General features: G+C 41.3%; 1 non-coding gene across 1 annotated transcript; it reads right to left on the bottom strand.

Annotated features, from left to right (window-relative positions):
- Nucleotides 1-7,609: 7,609 nt before the first annotated feature.
- On the bottom strand, nt 7,610-7,716 carry LOC136468354 (small nucleolar RNA R71). Its single transcript, XR_010761855.1, has one exon. It is a non-coding gene; the product is annotated as a small nucleolar RNA R71 (small nucleolar RNA).
- Between the last annotated feature and the right edge of the window lie 17,716 nt (nt 7,717-25,432).

Here is a 25,432-nt window from a genome sequence, read left to right as displayed (position 1 = left end):
ACCTATGAGGGTTTATGATGGCCCCCGGGTTTTCCATTTAAGAAGAAGGATCTTCTCACATAGATCAAGAAAACCCTCGAACCCCTGCCCCCATCCTAACGCAGGAGGTGCCATAACTCTGTGAGAATCGAGCCGGAGCCTTCCACTATGCTTGGGCACATGGGGACGGGCAAGGGGATTTTTTTTAACCTTAGCTTGAAATCCGCTCCCACGGGGAGTCAAACCCAGGATCTAAGGAGTGATGCTGGGTCACCTAACCATTTGAGCTAGGCGCCCTTTAGCTCACCCTTGGTAAGCAAATAACAAGAATCAAACTTAATTGAGGATACATTAGTTTGCTTGTTCTTGTTCTTGCAATATTGCTCTATGAGCCCAACTTGCTTGCATCTATTGCAAAACCGATCATTGTCCTTCACAAAACTAGTATTGAGAGTGACAAAGGCTGCCTTGCCATTCTTAGGGGTATAGCCTAATCCCTCTTTGTTGAGAGAAAACCTTTGTCTACCCAAGCACTTTACCAAGAGGGCATCTCCACCATAGGCATTGTCTAAGGCACAAGTGAAGTCATTCACCTCCTTGAGGGTTTCATTTTCCACCATTAGTGAAGCATCACAAGTGAAACCATCATTCAAAGGTGAAGTAAAAGTGAAAGTGCTACAACAGGGATTAGTAGGAGAAACAACAATAGGCTCAAAGAAAGATTCATTAATTAGATCACATGTAGAGCCCACATCATAAGTCACAATGTCCTCCTTCTTGGCTTGCTCAAAGAGAGGGGAGTGAGCTTTTTCAAGCTTAGAGTGAGCCTTGCCAATCTTCTCATGGGCTTCCATTAGCCTCTCATAAGTGGTATTGAGCTCATCAAAGGATTGCTCAAGAGATTTAACCTTCTTGTGCAATTCTTTGCACTCCTTTCTCTTTATCTCGAAGCAAGTATGAACTTTCTCCAATATGTCCATGAGCTCCTCCTTTGAGTACTCATCATCATCATCACTCCTTCAATCATCACTTTCACAATCATCATTATCACTCATATCACATTTTACCTTGGTGGGCTTTGCCATGAGGCAAGTCGATGGAGTGTCGAAGATGGAGGGCTTGTTGTTAATGGCAATGCTTGCTAGTGCCTTCTTGATGGATTTCTTGTCATTATCACTAGAGTCATCATCATCTGAAGAGCCATCACTATCCTAAGTAACCACATAGCCTCCACCCTTCTTCTTCTTGAATGTCATCTTCTTTTCTTTATTTTCCTTCTTCTTCTTCTTTTCTTTATTCTTCTTATCCTCATCATTGTCACTATTGTAAAGACAATCTGCTATGACATGATCCTTGCTCTTGCATTTATAGCATCTTCTCACATACTCCTTGTTGTGATCTCATCTCTTTCTTGCACCATAGCCCTTCTTCTTCATGAATTTGCCCATCTTGCGCATAAAGAGAGCCATGGCTTCATCATCAATGTCACTAGCATCTTCATCATCACTTGATTCTAGTTTGTTTGCTTTCTCCATGCTCTTAGATGATGAACTAGCCTTGAATGCTATACTCTTATTCTTCTTGTCCTCATCCTTCTCATCTTGATCAACCCCCTCCCTTTTCACATGATATGTCTCTTGTGTCATGATAACACCTAGTACTTGATTAGGGGTTATGTCCTTCAATCCTCCTCTTATGATGATAAATCTCAATGTTTCAAACCTTGGAGGTAGGCACATTAAGAACCGATAAGAGAAATCATCATCTTGTACCTTCTCACCCAAACTATCACTTCTACAGATTGATTTATCACTGTCGCCACTTTCACTGCCCTTGCACCATCGGTTGGAACGATAGTGAGGCCTCCTAGGACTAAAACCGGCTGTTTAGACTTCTACCACCAATGGATTAACGATAGATGTGGTAGTGGTATTGGGGTTGCATTTCCTTCATCACATGAAAAGTTGGGCCGACTAGGATACACATTTTGCTCGATGGCCCTAAAGTAGCATTTGGTCCACCGGCGGTAAATTCAGCGTGAGTGTTGAATTACCTCAACTTCTAAGGCCATTACATCACCATTGAAGCCTAAGAGCCGCGTACCCACTGCTCTACATATCAAGTTTGGTGCCCTATGAAACGACCCCTCTTCTTCATCCATCATCCCCTTCTTTTTCAATCTACAAAGAAAATGTCGGAGCGAGGATGAATTGCCTTTCCACCATTCCTCCGAGCAGAACGTCTCCTTTGACGACAGGATGTCTGATTATAGTCCTCTGTGGAGCTCCAAGAAGGAGGACCCAGAGGAGGAGGAGGAGGACGAGGACAAGGATGATGCTGACGCTGACGCCAAAGATGATGACTTCGACTCCAACAATGACTCCAGCTCTGACTTTGCCTCGCCTCCTCCCAATCGAGTGAGGCGATTAAGTAGTTTATAGTTAGTATAAGTAGTTTTAATAGTTTAGGTTAGTTATTATGCTTCCGGACGAGTACAATCATATACTCATCCAAATTGTATCTATATGTTAGATATATATATAATCAATTAATGAAAAAAATTATATTCCTATAGATTTGATCTCTTCAATGCCATATTTTTATATGAAATGAAAAGTAAGTTCTTTCCAATACTACTTTCAAAATGCCAGTGCGTGGATTTGACCTCTCGACGAATGTTTTTTAATTTTTCTATATATTTGTGAATGAAAAGGGAAAAACTATCATGTACGGTTGCAGTTGTTTTTTGGAGAATTTAAAAGCAGTTTAACTACTGACAATCTCCATATTATAGCGTTGGATTTGCGTGGCAATGGTCGGTTTAATACGGACACTGTTCAACTTATCCCGTGTCATCCGTTCTCGCTGCCGATCAATCTGGACTGTCCATTTGGAAACAAGCCTAGAAGCGCCTGGCCCGTACCCAACTGCCCTCGGATCCTGTCGGTGCCTTAGCGACGGTTCGACCAACTAAAAAACCCCAATACAAATCCATTTGTCCTCCCCACCCATTGTTGCTTCATCTTTATTCTCCCCACCTGTTGCTTCATCTTAATTTTGACCCGTCACTTGTACTTGCCCTGCCTCGAGCACCTTGCATTGTCATCATGGTCAATGCCCCCATGAAGGTTAGATGGATTTGGTTACCCCCCCTATTTGCATTTGGTTCCAATTGGTTTTGGGTTTGGTATCAGTTTTGTTCATATTAGGAATTTCTTCATTGCGAAAGATGTCTTACTTCGGAAGAAGCCATTTCAATGCGAGCAACCTTGTGTTTTCGTGGCTAGGGGTGGCACCAGGACTCCAGATGATGGTGTTTGCTACTTGGGGATGCAACATTCACCTGGACTGACTATTGATTGTTGAAGCCACTGTTCGTCACCTTCTCAGACCATAAAATTTGACAAGAATCGTTCAAGACCCTGTTTCTAGAGATATTTTTGTGCTTTGCAGGACTTGACATGAAGTAGACATACTTTATAGATACAATGTGTTCATGGACAGAGATGCTATCATCTTAGCTACTATTAACTACCTTTGGCTTTTGGGACCGCATCAACCAATTGAGTATCTTAGCAACTGCCTACCCATCCAACATTAAGCCTTAGAATTTGAGAAACTTTTATGTTAATGAAGTTGATATGTACTGATGAAACCTCTAGATTAGTATGTATGAGTACTGCATAATCGTTGAACTATTACTTCGATTGAACTGTTAATTGAATCAGTTGGTCTTGATTGTGGTCCATGCATACACCTCTATGTAAGGATAGAGGATCCAAAACAGGCCTTCTTCTACAGGCGGATAGTATCCTAAACCGCCGGTGACACAACATTTCATCTTGGTGGGAGTGTGAGGGTTTTCAAGGATGTTTTGGTGCCTTGGTAGGAGGCAAAAGCATAGACAAAAGACCTGAGCTGACCTCTTCACTCAAAGTGTGCAACACTTTGTACCCTAACTGCTCCATGGCTGCATCTAGCTCCAACTCCTCCTAGTGGTCGGCACCATCCTAGGGTGCTGTCGTGAGAAGAATACTAGCTTCTAGCGGAGGAGGCTACAATGGGAGGGGGCCACCCATTGCATGCCGTGTCGAGAACCATCCCTACACATGCCAGCCACCACTTTTGTATCACTACAGCTTGAAGATGCCTTGGTGATTTCATAGAGTGATGGAAACCCAAGACGTTGGTACCACATATGCTGCAGGGCAAATAATGTAACTCGATTTTTTTTCTTGTTCATTTTGTTTTCGCAATGCAAATGCTGAAATCTGGTTGTACTTATGGTAATTTGGTTTTTTCATAGCCCAACTTAGATTGCGGGTTCTTTAAGTGGCACGATCCCCAATATGGAAAATTTCTGAGGACTTTGATTTTGGATTTACGTAATAAGATTTGGGAGCTGAAGGCAGAGGCCAATGTTACAACAAATGAAGAACATTTACAGGTGGAGGAAGAGCTTATGCCATAGATTGAATAAATGGCTAGGGTTCCAACAAAGATGATGGAAGATTTGGTACCTTTGAAAAAGAAATGTGTTTTCTATTCTTGTTTCACCTATTTTGTACTTACCTTAGTTCTTGGTATGTTCATTACCAAGTTGCTTAGTTCACTATAGTAGATTCAAGTTTCAATTTATGTATCAGACTAAAATCTGTCACTTTTGTACAACTATTATTGAACTAAATGCAAGGTGATTAACCATGTGTTCAATTTATTAAAGTGTAAATGATAGTAGATCCAAGTATCAATTGATGTGTCGGACTAAAATCTGTCACTTTTGTATAACTATTGTTGAACTAAATGCAAGGGGATTAACTAGGTGTTCAATTTATTGAACTGTAAATGATAGTAGATCCAAGTATCAGTTGATGTGTTGGAGGCATCCTACTTCCCTAGACACTAGCCCTGGTACAGGGGCAACCAATTTATTGAACTATATATACACTCTCCTACGGTCCTACCACACCTTCCTCCCATTCATTCCCTACTCTGCTCCCTTGCTCTGCTTCACCCTACTAACATCAGACGAAAGGCAGCCTCTCGCATGCTCACTGCTCCTTCATCTCCAACCTCACCAGCACATAAATCTTTAGCGCACCATCCCTGCTTCTCTGCTCCATCTATATCTAAGGTAACTGCACTGGATCTGCTCCTTCACCAGATTCTATATTCCTTTGTATTGCTCTCTTGTGCTCTCTACTCCTTCACCTCCCACCTAGCTATAGTAATTTTATTGGATCTACAGATAAAAATGCATCTTCTCGTTCTAGAGTTTGTGGCCTTCTATATCCGTGGAGTGCAGCTTGTGAGCCTTATTGTCCTCAGTATTGGTTCACCGAATCAGTGCTTTGTGAACAAAGTCGATGAGCTAAATGAAAGTGTACCAATGGATGTGGACATTGTTTTAGTGGTCAAGGCTCGGGATGACATGGAGATTGACAATGATCCCATGGAGGTCGACAATGATCTACAAGATCTTAGGGAGATTCACAACAATCCCATGGAGGTCGACTAGGATCTACATGGAGAATGATTAATTATGCAACCAATGATGTACATATGAAGGCTATTGATGGTAGTTATCATCCATCATAAACCATCCACTTAGCTTGAATAAATGTATAAACAGGATCACCAACATAGATTTAGGGGTTTAAACTAACAATTTCCACAAGTTTTGGTGAATCTGTATTTTCAGCACGGTTTATCCAGAAAACCGTCAAGAGTGATCAAATCATCAAATAAAAACACACTTATCCACAGCAAAAACTACACCAGAAGGTTCCAGAAGACTCGGAAAGATACCACACCAAAGTGGAGGCCGAGGAGCTAACATGTGGGGCCGGCCGGCCCCACCTGTAAGTCAGCCGACCCCTGGTCCCCACCTGGCAGTCCCTTCTTCGTACGTCGGTTCTCCACCGCCTTAAGGATTGCATCTACGCCATTCTTTTAAGTCAGTTTGATCCAAGGGCTAAGGATTGACGCTATGACCTATATAACCAGCCCCTGCCCCCCTCCAAAGAACGCTTCCATAAGTCAAGATCAGACCAAAAATTAGAGTTTCTAGAGAAAAAGAATAGAGCTCCACTTCTTCAAGTTTCTAGTATAGGCTAGCTAGCAAGGTTTATGTAGAGTGTGGGCTATTGCTTAGGATTCCAGATCTGCCATCTGGAGACTGGTATAGCCATTGTATCTCTAAATTTATGACTTTGTGCTACTTCAATATTATATTGCTATTTATTATGTTCCTAGTTTTCTCTAGTTATATGCTTGATATAGTTATGGTTGATAATGAATTTATGCATATATTCGCAAAGCTCTTAGCTTAGTACTCGACACTATGTAAGCATGGTGCTTGGATATTGTTTGCCTGTGGATGCATTCTGCACTCTGGGTCATGTGATAGATCGTGGATGTGACACTTCCGTTGAGTCCTCTATAGTCTACTCTCCGTTTATAGAGCAAGTAGAACACGGTTGCGAAGGGAGACAAGCCCAGTTCTTGATCTTCCTTAGTAATGTTCCTTATGCATAGATCCAGAGTTAGTTATACTATAGATGAGAGTGTATATACTTGGGTGTACAAAAAACTTAGTAAATAAGGAATGACTTAGGAATCTTTTGCTCTTAACGAATCTCCTGCTTAGCCGTACTACATTTTATGAGTCTCTATTTCTATCTCTAGAATACCATTATTACCTTATACTAATTATTCATTTATCATTTGACTTACCCCTGCCATAGCATGAGAGTGCTTTTATCATAAGTATATATATTTGTCAATATCTCTATGCCAACACAACTCCATACCTCCACCATGTGGATAAAATATAAATAACGATACATGACATACTCTTAGGTAAAATGCTACAATGATATATTATCTGTGCGCTTGCAGATACTTTAATATATATATATATATATATATATAATTTTCCTCTAAGTTTTCAAGTGTCATTTATAACTACCAATAATGCATTTCTAGCATCATGCTAAGGATGACAACTTAGTAAAGAGTGATGTTAAGAAATGTCAACAAGCATTTTTGGCGCTATTGCCAGGGAGGGGCACATGGCTAAGAGAATTGACCAAATAAATACTTATTGATAAAATCATAACATCTCTGCTTTAGTAGGCTTACCCTTGTTTGTCTTTGTTCATATCTTATATAGGGTATTGCAAGATTGGTTGTGATTTACCAATAATTTTCATCAATCAGAATCAACCAAATAAAGAGGAAGCTTGACACCAGTTTCTCAAGCTATGGCTGACAAGACCCTGCATGAGTTCTCTGCTCTAAGCACCGAGAACATTCGCACTAGGCCAACACTCAAAACTACCAACCTTGAGTTTGAGCTCAATACAAGCCTCATCAACATGGTGCAAGCTACCCCATTCAGTGGAAACGCACATGAAGATGCTAGTGCTCATCTTTAGAATTTTCTAGAGATAAGTAGCACGGTTGTCATCAAGGACGTTGCTCAAGACATCATACTACTTCACTTATTTCCATTCTCACTTGTGGGACGGGCAAAGCCGTGGTTCTACACCAACAAAGATCACATCAACATATGGGCAAAGTGTTCAAAGGCCTTCCTAGAAAAGTTCTTCCCTATATGCAAGACAAATGCCTTAAGAGGAAAGATTTCTAATTTGCAACAGCAGAAAGGAGAAACCATTCTAGAAGCATGGGAACTATTCCAAGAATACATTTCAGATTGTCCTCATCATGGAATAGAAGATTGGTTGCTCATGCAAAATTTTTACCATGGATTAACTCAGAAAGCTCGCGAACGACTGGATGCAACTGTTGGAGTATCATTTATGCCACTCACCCTTAGAAAAGCTAAAACTCTTATGCAAAAGATAGCCTCTAATCAAGGCTAGTCTCAATGCAATATTCAATCATGCAATAAGAGTGAAAAAGTACTAGAAGTGGTGTGTGCACTGTCAACCAAGATGGACGTCTTGTTGAATTGGCTTAAACAGTGAGCCAATTACAAGAAAGATTGTTAGGCTATTCAAGATGCATTCAATGCTCAAAACACCTATGGAGAATATTTGGAGTTGAATTCCCTAAATATCAGGAGGATACAAATATCATCATCAACAATTCTACTCCACAACAACAAAGACAAGGATGAAATAAAAAACAACGGTTAAATTACCAAGGTAAGTACTCAGGTAATTACTATAATTCTTCTAATTCTAAACAACCATCCTTGAGAGACTTGATCTTAGAACAAGCTAGGATTAATGAGAATATTTCTAAGAAACTTGCTTTTAATGATAAGGTCCTAGAAAATATAAATACTAAAATAGATAGTTTTTCTACCTCCATAAAAGACCAACTTAGCTATAATAAAAAGATAGAATCACAATTAGCCCAGTTGGCTGTTGCTTTGCCTTTTACCACTAACCTTGAGAAGGTAAACGATATAACCACAAGAGGTGGCAAGTCTACTCGTGATCCACCATATTCGACAAGGACAGGTAAGACACTAGTGGTAGTGCAAGAAGAGGAGAAGATAACTAATGAAGTTGAAGAAGTTGGCCCACAAGAGCGAGAGTTACAACAAGATTTGCATGACATGACCCTCCTACCGTTTCCATGCAGAAATCGGAAAGCCAAAATGGATGAGCAGTTTGGTAAGTTCATAGAGGTAATTCAAAAGTTATATATCAATATTTCGTTGCTAGATGCCATACAGGTACCTACCTACACGAAGTATCTCAGAGATATCCTCAACAACAAAAGACCACTGCCTTCCACTGAGGTAATTAAGTTAACGGAGGAGTGTAGTGCGGCCATCCTAAACACTTCACCTGTCAAGAAGAAGGATCCAGGATGTCCCACTATCAATTGTTCAATCGGGAGCCAGAACTTTGAGAACACATTATGCGATCTTAGAGCAAGTGTCAGTGTCATGCCCAAAAAGGTCTTTGACAAGCTCAACTATTCAACACTCACACCAACATTGATGTGTTTGCAACTGGCCGACCACTCGGTCCACTACCCTACAGGAATCGCTGAGAATATTCTAGTAAAAATACAAAATTTCTTTGTTCCTATAGATTTTGTAGTACCTGACATGCAGGAGGACATGAAGACACCCCTCATACTTGAGAGACCCTTCCTGAGTACTACAAATGCTCATATTGATGTCGGAGCTGAAGAAATTATATTCCAAATTAATGGAAAGGAAGAGCGGTTCACTTTCAAGCCTAGACCGGAACAATGCTCCAATCTAGAGTGGCATGAGAAGCGAGTATCAAGGTCTCCATCTCAGGGACCTACTGACGCACCTGAAGAATAAACCCGAATGGAGAAGTCTAGTTTGGTGGACATAAAATACCAAACCCTTGTCGGAAGGTAACTCGGTAGTTATCTATAATTATTTTTTGCATTATATTGTCATATTAACTTTTCAACACTTGCATAGAAAAATAAAATAAAAATTCACATCATGGCATCATAAAAATTCAAGCCCCATGTAAATAATTTTTACAGGAGCGTAAAAACCCCATAAAGAAATATTTACCGTGGAGGCATAAAAATTAAAAATACCATCATTCATCTTCTTATATTTCATAGTATCATAAAATATTTTTGCATTGTATTTTTATACATATATATGGTAGAAATACAGGCATCGGAACCCACAGACACTTGGGACCCACCACCATAACCTCCATCTCCACTCAACCTCCACCATCACCTCCATATCTTCACCGTATCTCCACTTATTTCCATTCTGCACCGTCTAGAGCAAATATCCGCCAAAAGGAGCACTCCATTTACTTAACCATGAAGCAAAGATCCACTAGGAAAATGGAGAGGCCATTTGGCCATGTGTGGGGCCAGTCGGCCCCACCATTAGGCCGACCGACCTGCTACCTCCCCCTCTATAAATACCACTCCTTCTTGGTTGCTCTTGGCCTCAGGCACAACACAAAACAACTTTCCAAGTTTAGAATTCTAGTTCAAAATCTCGTAGTTGAAATTTCCTTGGTAGAAGTAGTGTTGGAGTAAGAAAGAGTGTGAGGAAGTTTGGGTGTGAAAGTATTGCTAAAATCTTGAGAAAGAGAGAGAGAGAGAGAGAGAGAGAGAGGTGCTGCTAAAATTTTTGCAAGAAAAATAGAGTTTAAGAGTGGTAGTGTTGGCCAAATCAAGAGAGGAAATTAAAAATTATTAGGGCAGAAGTCATGCCACAATCTTGATTAGAATATTCACTAAACAATCTCAAATGTCTAACCTCTAGATGATTGACTTTTGGACAGCTAACCACTAACATTTTTATTTTTCCTAATCTCGTTCCACGAGTTTTGTTTTTGTATATTTTACAGGAAAATGAGCAAGATCACCGGCATGCTCAAGCAGGCGATATCGTTCCGTTCAACAAGAAGTTCTTCATTCCAAGCAAGCACCGACATAGAGGTTGATCCTCCATCTCCTGCTATTGGAGCACTATCCCGATTAGCCCCCACGGAGAGGAACGTTCTTCTACAAGAGAAGCAACTCAAGCTCTGAGAAGATAGAGAGAAGAACATCTACAAGAAGCTAAAGACCCAGGATTTCGTCCTCACTCCTACCTATGATCTAGCCCTACTACAAGCCACAGGTATGACCACCGAATTCAAACTTATTTTTAAGACCATAGGATGGGAGGATGCTTCAGAAATCGATGAGCTAGGGTGCAAGCTTTTGACTATTGAATTTTTGTGCACTTTGCAACCCACTAATTCAGAAGTCTCATTTAGACTTTTTGGGAAAGAATTTTCTATTCCTTGGAAAATTTTAGTGAACTTCTTGGATTTCACTCTCGGTGCATAATTGATGTAGACTCTGCCATACAAGACTTTGATAGGAATAAATTTTTGACGAAGATTTCAAAAGAAATTGTTTGCTACCGCCCTCGCACCAATGAAATTCACCATCCTACTTTGCGATTCATGCACAAATGGCTAGGATTTTTCTCTTTTTCTAGAAGTGATTTCTGCACAGTTAGGAATGTTGAACTAAAATTGCTTTATGCCATGATCAAAAGAAAGAAGGTCTCACCCATAAAATTCATGATGACACAATGGTTAGAAATTCCTGGTCTTAAGGGAGATGTTGGGTGCACTTCTTTGGTCACCCGCATAGCTAAAAATTTGTGTCTACTAGAAAATGCTTCTGTTATTTACATTGACGTTTTTCACTGGCTTATTGATTATAACTATTTTAATCATGCACATATGTCAAAAAAGGGTAAGGATGGAAAACTTGTCATGATGTATGTGGATTATACGACCGAGTTCCCGTTAGTAGACCGGAACCTTGGTCTATATGCAGTGGATTCGGTTGTCTTTGATTTGTAGAGAAAGGAAGAAGCACCTCGCAAGAGTGCCTCTACGAGGATTACATGCAACCCGTAGCCTCGATACCATGGAGACAACCTCATCCCAGAGGGCCCTGCCTTCATCAGCTACATAGGATTTGATCAAGTAGGACCTTCCTAGGTGCACCACCCTATGCATGTAGGCTGGGACCAGCCGAGATCTTCCTGTATGCACCAACCTGAACATGTTGGGTGGGAGCAGCCCCCTTCTCATCATTTAGAGAGTTCCAGACATCAAGGCTTAAGTTCATAATGGTAGGATGGCAACTTCGATTACTATCAGCAGCAGCCATATGAGGAAGTCTCTAGAGGTTACCAGGAAGGACGTATGTCCTTCTCTACTCGTGGCTTCCATGACCACCCCACAGGCTATCATAATCAAGACATGGGCCACCATCCGCCGCCCATGGGATACCATGAGCAGTAGATGGAACACGCTCGCTTCGACACCAGGCTCACCATCGAGGAGAGCCAGTAGGAGATCTAGAACACCCTGCACCAACATTCCTAGTGGCAAGAAGAAGCAGGACAACGCCTTGCCGCCATCTAGCAGCACCAGGAGCAGGAGAACGACAATTGGCAATACTTGTTCCAGGGTCTCAACATCGACCCGCCTTTCGGAGAGACCGCATTACCTCAGGTTGTTTTATCTTTCTGGTATTTTATTTTTTTCTTTAGTTTATTTAATTTTTGAATTTGTATTATTATAAAAAATGCAAAACTAAGAAAACAAAAAAAATAAAAATTTGTCTTTATCTTCTATATATATTAGTGAGTACAAAGTTTGCTTTAAGTTTAATTTGCTCAAGGTATGCCTTAGTTTCTTGTCTTTAAGAGTCAAATAAATGAATAGAACTTGAAGATGATCTCACATGATAAAAATCATGAATAGTTGCTCTGTTGTAATTTCTTTCAAGTACCTAGTTTTTAGCTTGGAATTCTCTCGAGTTTTGGATGAAATTGATTCGATATGAAAATTTGCTCTGAACTTGAAACTCGTGGGTAGCAAACGCTTGATCTAAATCTAGCTAATTGACGGATATGATATGAGAAGGTCTGACCTGCTATTTATCTTGTTCCAAGTGATACTAAATTCTGGAGAATTCTTTTGAAAACCTAAAAAGGCAACATGATGAGTTCCTTATGACAAAGCTTGAATTCCTACTAGAGCCAAACATGATATCTACGCTAAGAAAAACTTATACTTATATGCTACTTGTTTTGCATTGAGTTTAGTCAAGCTTTGTTGATGCCTTATGAGAGGTTTGTCATGCTCTTAAAATCAAGATCACGTACACACCACCCACATATGCACTACTCCTACACTAGGGGTTGGCGCAAAAATATGCTTTCCATCTAGATTCACCCAAAAATGTTTTACTCCTACACTGGGACAAAACATAAAAAATATGCTTTATAGGTTTTCACCACATAAATGCTCCAAGTTCTGTTGTTATCTCTTAAATATTTTATTGCAGAAAAGAGGCATGGGCTATGCAAAAATTAATCATAGAAATAAAAAGAGAAAAGAAAAATATTGGAAAAAATGGACAAGTGTTCGAAGTATTAAAACAATGGGTACTTAGATGCCCACCAGAAAAAAATGAGATGAATAAGATAGCCCATGTTTTCTTGCAAAGATGATTCCAAGTTCAAATGAGAGATATGTTTCCAAGGAGCATAGTAGAATTAGGCTACACCATATTTATATCCACCATACTCCACACACATGCACATCTTGATTTGATTGTATGACTCAACTCTCTTTGGATCCATTATTTGACTTTACAATATATGTATTGCAAGTATGCTCTTTCATGCAATTTCCATTCATATGGGCTCCACAAAAGCCTTAGTTGTAGGAAAATAAGGGCATAACATCATTTATTGCCTTGGTAAGGATCCACAAAAACTATATATTTAAGAGACTTGAGAGTGTCATACAATGGAATCTCTAAGTTTTATTTTGAAAGCTTACAAAGACTCTGGCATAATAGTTGAACAAAGAATTTGAGACATGGTGCTTGACTTGATCATTCTATCTTTCAATTGCTCAAGATCCAAGTGAAAGCTCAAAAGCCCCATGGTTAAAGATAACATGGGTAAGTTTGAAAGTCATATCGATGAATTTTAATCCGGAGAAGAATTCTTGATTGAACACATGTGTACTTTTGAGGAGTGAAAACATTTATGCAACTCTTAATCCATTGATAAGATTAGCTTTACTTAGGGATGAGCAAAGGTTTAGCTTGGGCGAGTTTGTTGACGGTAGTTATCATCCATCATAAACCGACAACTTAGCTTGAATAATTGAATAAACAGGATCACCAACATAGATTTACGGGTTTAAACTAATAATTTCCATAAGTTTTGGTGAATCTATGTTTTTAGTAGGGTTTTCCAAAAAAATTGTCAAGAGGGATCAAATCGTCAAATAAAAACACGCTTATCCATAGCGAAAACTACCCCAAAAGGTTCCAGAAGACTCAGGAAGACACCACACTGAAGCGGAGGCCGAGGCACTGACATGTGGAGCCGACCAGCCCCACCTATAAGTCAGCCAGCCCCCTATCCCCACCTAGTAGTCCCTCCTTCATAGGTCGGTTCTCCACCGCCTTAAGGATTGCATCTACGTCATTCGTTTAAGTCGGTTTGATTCGAGGGCTCAGGATTTATGCTCCAGCCTATATAACTAGCCCCTGCCCCCTCTAGAGCATGCTACCATAAGTCAATATCAGACCAAAAATTAGGATTTCTAGAGAGAAGGGAATAGAGCTCCACTTCTTCAAGTTTCTAGTATAGACTAGCTAGCAAGGTTTATATAGAGCGTGGGCTATTGCTTAGGATTCCAGATCTACCGTCTGGAGACTGGTATAGACATTGTATCTCTAAATTTATGACTTTGTGCTACTTTAATATTATGTTGCTATTTATTATGTCCCTCGTTTGCTCTAGTTATATGCTTTGATATAGTTATGATTGATGATGAATTTATGCATATGTTCGCAAAGCTCTTAGCTCAGTACTCGAGTGAGTTAATTGGTCAACACTATGTAAGCATGGTGCTTAGATATTGTTTGCCTACAGATGCATTTTACACTCTGGGTCATGTGGTAGATTGCGGATGTGATACTCCTGTTGAGTCCTTTGCATTGTTCGCCTAAACGGTCGTTTAGCCCGTTTAAACATCGTGTAAATGCTACACGGTGGTGCGCCGTTTCCATTTAATCACCCGTTTACCCCGTTTAATTAGCCGTTTAGCCCGTTTAATGGGATGTTTTGCCCGAATAATGGCTAAACGGTAGGTGACTGACTGTTTACCGTTTAGCGTTTAGGAAAACACTGGTCCTTTGTAGTCCACTCCTCGTTTGTAGAGCAAGTAGAACACGGTTGCGAAGGGAGACAAGCTCTATTCTTGATCTTCCTTAGTAATGTTCCTTATGCATAGATCCAAAGTTAGTAATACTATAGATGAGACTATAAATACTTGGGTGTACAAAAGACTTAGTAAATAAGGAATGTATTAGAAATCTTTTGCTCTTAATGAATCTCCTGCTTAGTCGTATTGCATTTTATGAGTCTCTATTTCTATCTCTGGAATACCATTATTACCTTACACTTATTATTCATTTATCATTTGACTTATCCCTGCCATAGCTTGAGAGTGGTTTTTATCATAAGTATATATATTTGTCAATATCTCTATGCCAACACAACTCCATGCCTCCTCCCTATGGATAAAATATAAATAACAATACCTAGCATACTCTCAGGTGAAATGCTACAATGATATATTGTTAGTGCGCTTACGGATACTTTAGTATATATATATATATATATATATATATAATTTTCCTCTAAGTTTTCAAGTGTCATTTATAATTACCAACAACGTATTTCTGACATCATGCTAGGGATGACAACTTAGTAAAGAGTGATGCTAAGAAATGTCAATAAAGGCCTTTTAACTTTTGCATAGTGTCGGCCTAATAAGTATATGCATTTTAGCTTTTGGCATGCTTTTTAGCTTTAGTGTCCACCTACTTATTCGGTATGAATGTATGGAACTCAAGTTGGACTCCTTTCAATCTGAGAGTACTGGCATTGTGCTTTCCTTATGTTTTCTAAGTGCATGTTTTGGCTTTCTTTTAGTGTAAATTTGTATGCCTTATTATTCACCATCGACTCAAGTTGGCTTTCTTTCAATCTGAGTACTAGAATTGTGCTTTTCTTAGTTTTCTAAGTGCGTAGTTTCGCTTTGTTTCAATGCCAAACATTAAGATTGTGTGCCTTAGTGTTCGTTACCGTATCATATGGAGGTCTCCGGGGGTAATAGGACTAGCTGCCGGTGATGGTACTGTGCATTCACCATCGCTTAGATGCAAAATTTCCAATCCCATGTTTGAACCCTCCCACACAGAATTAATGAAAGTTGATTCTCGTGTGCCGTAAAAGTTACATAGAGAGCAAGCAACCCCTACTCCAACATCCCCCACTAACACCCCCCCACACCCCCACCCCACCACCACTCTCCCTCCCCCACACAAACATAGCTTTTCCTTTCCTCATTGTTGGTGTTCGTCATTGCCGCTCCTGCTCATCAGCACCACTCAACTCTTGCTCTGCACCGGTGCACATCGTTGGATTGCCCACACAGATCCACCGGTGAACGAGCTATTGCTGTCACCGGTGTTGCCACTCGTGCTCATCACCACCAAATCCAAAGGCAAGTGTAATAAAGGCCTTACTTGCATCGCTGTCCCTTCTCCTCAAAGCTCATCTCCTTATGAATGTTTATTGATGCAATTCCACAGTAGGGTGGCCTCATCTCTTTGTCTAGTGGTGTCCTTCTAGATGAAGGAGGCCCCTAACATGAGGAACGTAGTGGATAGCCCCTTAGATGATGTGCTTGCCGACATCTTCCGCTACTTCCCTGCCTGGTCCTTGTGCTGCTGCAAGTGTGTCTGTCGCTCCTGGAAGCACGTCATCTCTGACTCCTATCAACGTAAGAAGCTTTCATAGACTATCATTGGCTTCTTCTATAGCAGCTGGTGGAAGGGCAATCACCACTTCACCAGCATCACCGGTCAATGGCCCTTCTTGTCCTTCTTGCCCTTCCCCTTCAAAAAGTCCTATTCTCATATTGTTGTAGTGGCCTCGTCCTTTGCTAGTGTGTTGGGCCTGATGGATTATGTCACTATGTTGTCTGTAATCTGGCGACCCACAAATGGCATGTACTGCTGCGTGGCATCCGTTCTGTTGGTCAGGCTCGCTTAGGTTTTGACCCAACGTCCTTGCACTTCTATGTGATTGAATTTGTTGAGGTGGAGGGTGTGTGCATAGGTGTGGAGATCTACTCATCTAAAACTGCAGCATGGATCTTTAAGGAATCTGAATGGGGTGACGGTAGTATTGTTCTACGTTCAAAATTGAGAAGTGTTTTTCTTAATGGTTTATGCACATGTTTGAGTACTCTATGATAGTTGCTGTGGATATGGAGGGAAAGACATGGAGAACAATTCATAAACCAGGTGGTGCTGAAATGTCCATCCATCAAGCTCAGGGTCACCTATGTGTGTGTTGTGTTGATTTTCGTAATAGGTCTAGGCTTTTAGTGTGGATACTTGAAGACTATGGTACTGATAACTGAAGTTTAAAGCATGTTGTGGACACGGAGGAACTGTTTGGACACATGAATATTAAAGTTGGTTCTGAGCTTTATGATGAGGAGTACAAAGTGATTATAGTTCACCCAGATTAGAATTTCATTTTTCTTGTTGGGAAGAATAGAACATTGATTGCATATGACATGGACTGCAGAAAGGTTCATGTCATCCATGCCCGTGTCATTCACTTTTGTAGATCAAGAGGGTGTTTCCATATGAACAGGTCTTACTATCTTCCTTATGTTCTCTTATTCATGGAGCCATTAGCAGAGCAGTAAAGGTGCATTTCCTACATTTCATTGTCACGATAGTCTTTGTTTAGGTAGGGAGTTGTTTTCATTCTATGTATGTATAGGCCAATTTTGGGTTGTTAACTAAAGGAATGGTATGCTCAATATTATTAATTCTATTGCTTTGTTTAGGTTGTGGATTAGAGATGAAGAAGAGGGGTTCCATGGTGCATTGGCTACCAATCCGAAGGATGCACTAATTATATTCATTTTGCCTTATAAGTAGGAGTGCCACATAGAAGAAGCATAGCTATGTTGTTTCGTTATGTAAGTCTGTACAGATCAATACCTTTAGTATGCTCTATGTACCTCTTGTGTTAGGACATTAGTTGAGAAAGATGTTTTGGTATTGTAAAAAGTAATCTTATTTGTGAACATGATTTCTAGATGCAATGATTATATATCTATATGCTTTGTGTTCATAAAGTTATTAATGGCCTAGCTAAATTAGTAACTATTGTGAAATTGGATGAAATTCTATCACTATCGGATGTAAGCTCCATTCATTGTTTTCTTATCACCACCGCTGGTAGTGGTGCAAACATCCAACACCGTCGCTATATGTATGATGCGGCAGGGACCAAAAGTATATCACCGTTGAATCCTTTAGTAACCCAACACTGACTCAATGATCATCAAAGGCAGATCATGGTGCAAGGTGATGGTGACCCTGGCCTTTAAACTAGTAGATCATACGTTGAAGCGATGGTGGTGTTCACCTCTACACAGGCATCTCGGCCATCGAAGAGACAGCGAATCCACACCATTGACAGTCGGGTCAAAGTACAAGGCGACAGTGCTGGTGACCACTATAGGTGGTTGATGTGCCCACACGATGGTTTTGATAGCCTTGACACAAGTGGATTATTTGCCAACGCGGTGGTGTTAGTGTATATCCACAGTCGGGTCATGCTCTAATGCGACGAAAGTAAAGATCTAATCATAGATGGATCATAAGCCAATACGATGGTGTTAGTATACACCATAGTCGGTCCTAGATGCTGATGGTGAAGGCTATGGCCATCACTGTCGACAGCTTACTATCGAGGCTGAAATACGGCTGCGATGGGGGTTACAACGTGGTTGTGAAAGGTCCAAGTGTAGTAGTGTCTTGAGATCATTGACAATGACTTGCAGTCTATGGAACATCTCCAGAATGCTCTCATCATTCTTCATCTTGAAGCTTGTCAACTTGTCCTTGAGAATGTACAATTTTGCACTCTTGACCACCGGTGTGCCCTCATAAGTCTCCTCATATCTCTTCCAAACCTCACTAGCTCTCTTAAGATCCTTGATTTGCTCAAAAACCTTTGAATCAATGGCATTGTAGATGGTGTTGAGCACCATTGTGTTGTATTGCTTGTTCTCTAGCTCTCTTGGGGTAGGATTTGTGGGATCAAGAATCACAAAATCACTCTCGGTCACATCCCACACCTTGTCATTGATTGAACTCAAATACATCTTTATCTTTATCTTCCAATAATCATAATAAGTGCCATCAATGTGCGGTGGTTTACCCCCAACATGGTTGAACACTATTTAAGCCATCTTTTGACACCGAAGGTTGTGAAGCCTTAATCAATCGGTGACCACGGCTCCGATACCACTTGAAAGGTCCTAAATGGCTAGATGGGGTGAATAGCCTATAAAAATCTCTACAAAATCACTAGAGCAAATGGTTAGTAACCTAAATGGTGAAATGCAATTTTGCTCTAGCTCTACAAGGGTTGCAAGCCACCTATACCACAATTCTAGTTGTCTATGATCTCTATAACAATCAAAGGCTAAGTCGCTACAAGCTAAGTTATTGAGCTCTCAAAGACTAGACTAAAGAGCCTCACTAACCACACTACTCAACAAAACAAGCTAGCTTTCAAAACTAATTATACTAAAAAGCTTAGCTACACTAGAATGTAAATACAAGAGAGTAAGTTGGGTGATTATACCACCCTAGCAAAAGATGACGAACCAATCAATGAATATCGGGAGAATTCCAATCACAACTTGACACAAGATTTTTCTTCCAAGGTTCACGTGCTTGCCGGCACGCTAGTCCCCATTGTGTTGACCAACACTTGGTGGTTTAGCGACTAATAGGTGTTTCACAAACCTAGCCCAACAAATGGACGCCGCAAGGACCTACCCATAAGTGAGGTAACTCAATGACACGAGCAATCCACTAGAGTTACCTTTTGGCTCTCTGCCGAGGAAGGTACAACACCCCTCACAATCACTCGGAGATGGCCACAAACAATCACCAACTCCTGCAAATGCTCCTCCACTACTCCAAGCCGTCTAGGTGGTGGCAACCACCAAGAGTAACAAGAATTTTGTAGCCACAATGATCCCCATGTGCCACTAGATGCAATCACTCAAGCAAAATGCACTAGAAATCACTCACAATCTCACTATGGTGATGAATTAATGATAGAGATGAGTGGAAGGTGTTTGCTTAGGCACACAAGGATATCAAGTATGTCAAAGTGCCAAGAGTGTGAGCCCCAAGCGGACAAAGTCTATTTATAGATCCCCAAAAATGAATAGAGATGTTGCTCTACACATGCGCGACCAGACGCACCTGATCGGACGCACCCTAGCATCCGGTCGACCAAGTCCGGTTAGCCATTGGCCACCACGTGTCCACCCTTTAAACCTCACATGTCCATCTCCAATGGTCACTAGCTAATCGCTCGCGTGGTTAAGTTGTGACCTAGCGCGCTGCTCGAATGACTAGACACAACAACATGTAGAGTCTGGTCGAGTACAGAAACTACACAGAGAGGTTTTTTTGTGGTCGGACGTGTCCAGTCAACGATGACCTGATGCGCCCGGCATCCGGTCATCACCCACTCTTCTCTGCGCATGCCACATCGCCATGACTGAGTGACCTAACACCGCGCGCATGCGTCCGGTCCAGCGTCTGATCCTCCTAGGCGCTCTCGGCCAAGTGCTAGACCACTGACCGGACGCGTTGGGCCATAGTTTGGTCCTATGCACAAACAGAGTCCGGTCACTGGCCATCGCCTCCTTTTCTTTTTCTATCTCCTCAAACACTTCACCCTTGCTTCGAAGTTGCTAACCACAAAGTGTACAACTCATGTGCCCGTGTGTTAGCATTTTTCCAAGCATTTTTCAAGGGTTAATTATTAGCACACGAGGTCTCTAATGCATATGCAAGAATCATGTCACCTAGTGGCACTTGATAACCGCTTATCCAAAGATTTCCCCTCTTTATAGCACGGCTATCGATTCTAAATGTGGTCACACTCTCTATAGTGTCTTGATCACCAAAATAAAAACATATTTGATACCTTTGCCTTGATGAACACTTGGTTTTTGTTTTCTCTTTCTTCTTTTCCATGTTGGAGCACTTGATCAACTCTTTTGGTCACCACCATCACCATGACCATCATCTAGCCCCACCACTTGGTGTGTACAACCCTATCTCAATCACAACACTAGATAACAAGGGTTAGTGCACTAGGTTTCATCAATTATCCAAAACTAGACTAGGGCTTTCACGGGCGCAGGTGGATAGGGTGCGGGTTAGGCGCAGGGATGGTCGGCGTCGTAGCCTAGGCAGGGGCGGTTGGCGTCGGTGCCGACCTCATGGCCTAGGTGGGCGCAGGCAGCCCCATGGCCTTGTCGGAGCCAACCATGGTGGGTACGTCCATCTTCGAGGGTGGCGCTCAGGGCTTGGGTAGGCGTGGGGCGGACAGAGGTCATGACCAAGGCAAGCACGGGTGGCCTTGTGGCCTCGCCGGAGCCAGCCATGGTGGCGCGACCGTCTTCATGGTCAGGCTCATGGCCTCGGTGGAGGCCATGGGCGCCTCGCTGCTAACTCGGATAGAGAACGGGGAAAAAGAAATAGGCAAGGGCATAATAGACATTTCATCGCTCTTCTCTCTCCTCAAAACCTAGAAATAAATATTTTATTCGATCTGGTGTCCACCAGCAAATTTGACAAGAAGCAGAGTGTCTATCAGCAAACTGCTCTATTTGACATGTCCAGCAGCAAAGCAGAGTGTCACGATGTTGTACATCCATGTGTCAGTGTTTTATTGGGCCACGTGTCACGCCCTTAGCTACCCACATGTCTTTTTTTATTCAACCATGTGGCAGGACAGATTTGTACCACGTATTGGGTTTGTATTGGCCCACGTGTCCTGTCCTGTCCTGGCACTTACGCGTATCATTCACTGGTTTGTCCACGTGTCAGATTCTTATTTAACGACATGGCATGTGCCTAAGGCTGGACAAAAAACTCGAAGCTCGTTAGCTCGCTTGGCTCGTGGCTGGCTCGATTCGGCTCGGCTCGGCTCGTTATAATAATGAGCCGAGCTGAGCCAAGATTTTAGCTCGTTAGCTATAACGAGCCAACTCGAGCCAGCTCGCGAGCTAAACGAGCCAAGCTTCCAGAAAAAAGTATCATTTAAGGTTGTTAGATGCATGAATACTATAGTATTTTATTATACTTGTATATATATTAGCACATATTAAATTTTTTATTCGATTTAAGGTTGTTAGATGCATTTCTTTTATATTATTATTATTTTCAAACTTTAGATAAATGCAAATATTATATTTTGTGTATTTTTTTATACCTGGCTCGCGAGCTTAACGAGCCAGCTCGAGCTAGCTTTCTGGCTCGTTAGGATAACGAGCCGAGCCGAGCTAGCTCGTTATCTTAACGAGCCAGAACGAGCCGAGCCGAAACGAGCCGAGCCGGCTCGTTATCCAGCCTTACATGTGCCGGATCTGTCAAGTGCACAACAATCATTACATCAGAAAAAATGATTTTAGATCTACACTGCTGCACAAAATGACTACATGCATAATTATATTGAACCTGAATCAAATAACAGCAGTTCAGGTCAGCAGCAAACCACTGACAGAGTTCACATATCAAACCGCCACAGGTTCACATCAAAACAGCAAACAAACCATATGTTCACTACATCAACAAGACTGAGAGTTAAAAGCGCTTAAGAGTATGATATGCTCACAGAGCTTATTGTACTCCTTCTGTTGCTATTTCCTGAACTCCTCAAACTCTCTTTCAGTGTTTTCTGCCTTCCTCTTCAGTTGACGATGCCCTATATTGTTCTATGACATTTTTATGATAAACATTGTGCTGTTCTATGACTTTTTTGTGTGACGATGCCTAATTTTGTCACAGATAGGGAGGGCTAGAGGATCATACCACTGATCTATGATGAACCGTAAATATTCGTCATAGAAAGCAATCTTCTATGACAGTTTTGGATTTGTCATTAAGATTTTCGTCATAGAAGTGGATATTCCTAATAGTGCTTAATACCCTCACTATTTTTATTTTATGTTGTAGCTATGGAAAAAAAGAGAGAGGGGCATAATAGTCTTTCGATGACTAGAAACAAGAAGAAGCTCGGTTCCCTCAGCTTACCAGATTATGAAATCTAGGGTCTCTGGATTCTAAAAGCTAGCTACTCCCTCCGAATAAAGACTTAAACTTCTTTTTAGTATCATAAGCTTTATATTTACTTGCAATTTCAGATTGCGTTCATTTTGTTCTTGCTTGTGTTCTCAATTCACTTGCAGAAAAGCCTTCTCGGCAAGGTCAATCGCGTTGTGTGTGGTTGATAACCAATGGAACAGTAGTGTAACGATGTGTGGGGGTCCAAATCAGTCTTGGTTTTAGTATCATAAGCTTCATATTTACTTGCAATTTCAGATTGCGTTCATTCTGTTCTTGCTTGTGTTCTCAATTCACTTGCAGAAAAACCTTCTCGGCGAGGTCAATCGCGTTGTGTGTGGTTGATAACCAATGGAACAGTGGTGTAACGATATGTGGGGGTCCAAATCAGTCTTGGTTCGAAGCCTAGATCGTGAACATCGAGTTCTCCACTAATCAAAGTTATCGTACCTATCCGGCCACACCTACATCACAAGCACCACCCCCTACGACAAGTCGGTACCTGCCTCTAGTGCCACACCTACCGTCACCGATGTGCTCACCACCGAGTCCACAACCATGGAGGACCACCACACTGTAGCCATCATTGCTCCCAATGTCACCACCAAGCTACTCCTGGCAACATCCTAGTTGTTCGACGTCAGGCCTCAATGTTGGCGCGTGCACCGCACACTCGTAGGTCACCGTGGCCTTGGATGGCGTTGTTCATGCAGCAACAATCACTAGCGACTCCATCTTAGAAGTACACAACTTGTTCGATCAAATGCCAGGTAATGGTGTCGATTTTCACATGGGGAAGGACTTGTTTGACACAATGTCTACAAGCGGATTAAGTGTTGATAGGTATGATGAAGCACCAGGATATCGGTCAGCATCTTTTCATGATTGCATCATGTTTGATCCAGGGCCAAAGCCATGTGGACTGCATAATCTAGATCACCTCTCCATAGTACTTGCTGATGGTAATGAGCACACATACTTTGCCTTTCCCATGGACTACCCTTTGCATGTGTCATCCTCTGCACTACATGATGTTCATGTTATTGCAACAACACCTCAGGGTCAATTAACATCAGTTATGAACGACAGTGGCCAAGCATTAGCAAGTCTGTGTGTCCCTTGCAACTTGGATATCTTGTTTGACAAAAGAACCACTTTGTTAGTTCAAATGCAAGGTGTTTCAAATTTCCATGTTCCTGCTATTACCAATGGGTCTGATAAATTATCTAGGGTACTTGTTCATCAGGATGTCTTTAAGGATGCCAAGTGTAGAGCTATTCCCTTCTCCAGTTCACCTTTTCTAAGTACCAATGACACATGATGAAATACCTGTCTAGGATGGCATACCATAAACAGACACCAAATTGCAGGATATATATGTTGCCTATGATCTGAACAGTGATACTGTGGATTGGATTGCTCCTACTATACGAGAGTCCATTGGTGTTGAATTTCCAGTACAAGACATAATGGAGATGTGGAGATCAAGCTTCAGTCCTAGAAGTGCTTGTTTTGGGTTTGATGTAACACAACAGATTGCACATGAGTGCTTACAGCTTCAAACTTGTGATGGTAAAAACAACCTTCCTGCTTGCATATCAAAATTTTCTGGTTGGTCAGGTGCTATCACGGTGTACCATGGGACCCTGGAGTTTAAGATGCTAAATACCATACTAGTGTAGGCGCTTGGCTGTTTAGGCTATACATTATTGAACCTAAATTTGGTTGTATGAAGGAATGCTTAAGGAGCACAATCGGTTGTGTAGCTTATAGTATCCTTGATGTCAGAGAAGGCCTTGGTGATACATTTCAACTGTTGGACAAGTACTATGATGAAGATATAGTAACACTATGGATCAAGATGAAGCATATGCATATGTGGCCATCACCTAGGCTTGTTGAGGTGACGAGATTATGAGAAGTATGATGGAGTTGAGTATGCACTTTTAGATATTGTTGAGATCTGTCAATGAAGATTAATCTAAAGTTTCTTCTTGGAGACGGTTGGAACCATATATTTAATGTTTGATGTTGTAGCTGCTATACTCAAAGGTTGTTGGGATTCTTTGATATGAAGCTACAACTACAAGTGAATGATGTTGGACATCCTCCAAAATATGGACCAATGCATCGTGCTATTAATTTCCCAAGTACTTCTTAGCAATTAAGAAGTTACACTAATTGGGTGATAGACTTTTGTGTTTTATCTTCTCTGTTAGTGGCCTCCATATTGTTGATGCTCAACTTGACCAAGCTCATACAATCTATAGCTGATTAGCTCCAATCAAATAAGAAGTTTGGTTAATTCACAATCTCTTATCTTCAAGTTACCCTCAAGGACGAGGGTCTTTAAAAAGGGAGCAATGTCAGGGCTAATATGAGTATGGCATAAGTATACATTGTGTATCCATATTTGTATTCGTATTTGTAAGACTATCTTGTATGATGTGAGACCAGAAGTAGCAGGGGCCTTTTAGGCCTAGTGTGCCGAGTCAGAGATCACAGACATGGATTAACCAAATTTACTTCGTCCCTATTCTCTCCTCTTCTCACCTAAACCCTACTCCTGTTCTTCCCAAATTCCTACCGATCTCCTATTCAGCCTGTTCGGTTGGCTGGTTCGTATCGTTGCTGGTTCGTGAAGAAGTACTGCTGGCTG

Source organism: Miscanthus floridulus, chromosome 7, assembly GCF_019320115.1.
Source record: "Miscanthus floridulus cultivar M001 chromosome 7, ASM1932011v1, whole genome shotgun sequence".
NCBI classification, from domain to species: Eukaryota; Viridiplantae; Streptophyta; class Magnoliopsida; order Poales; family Poaceae; genus Miscanthus; species Miscanthus floridulus.
The sequence above is the reverse complement of the archived record's forward strand: the minus strand, read 5'-3'. Positions and strand labels throughout refer to the sequence as shown.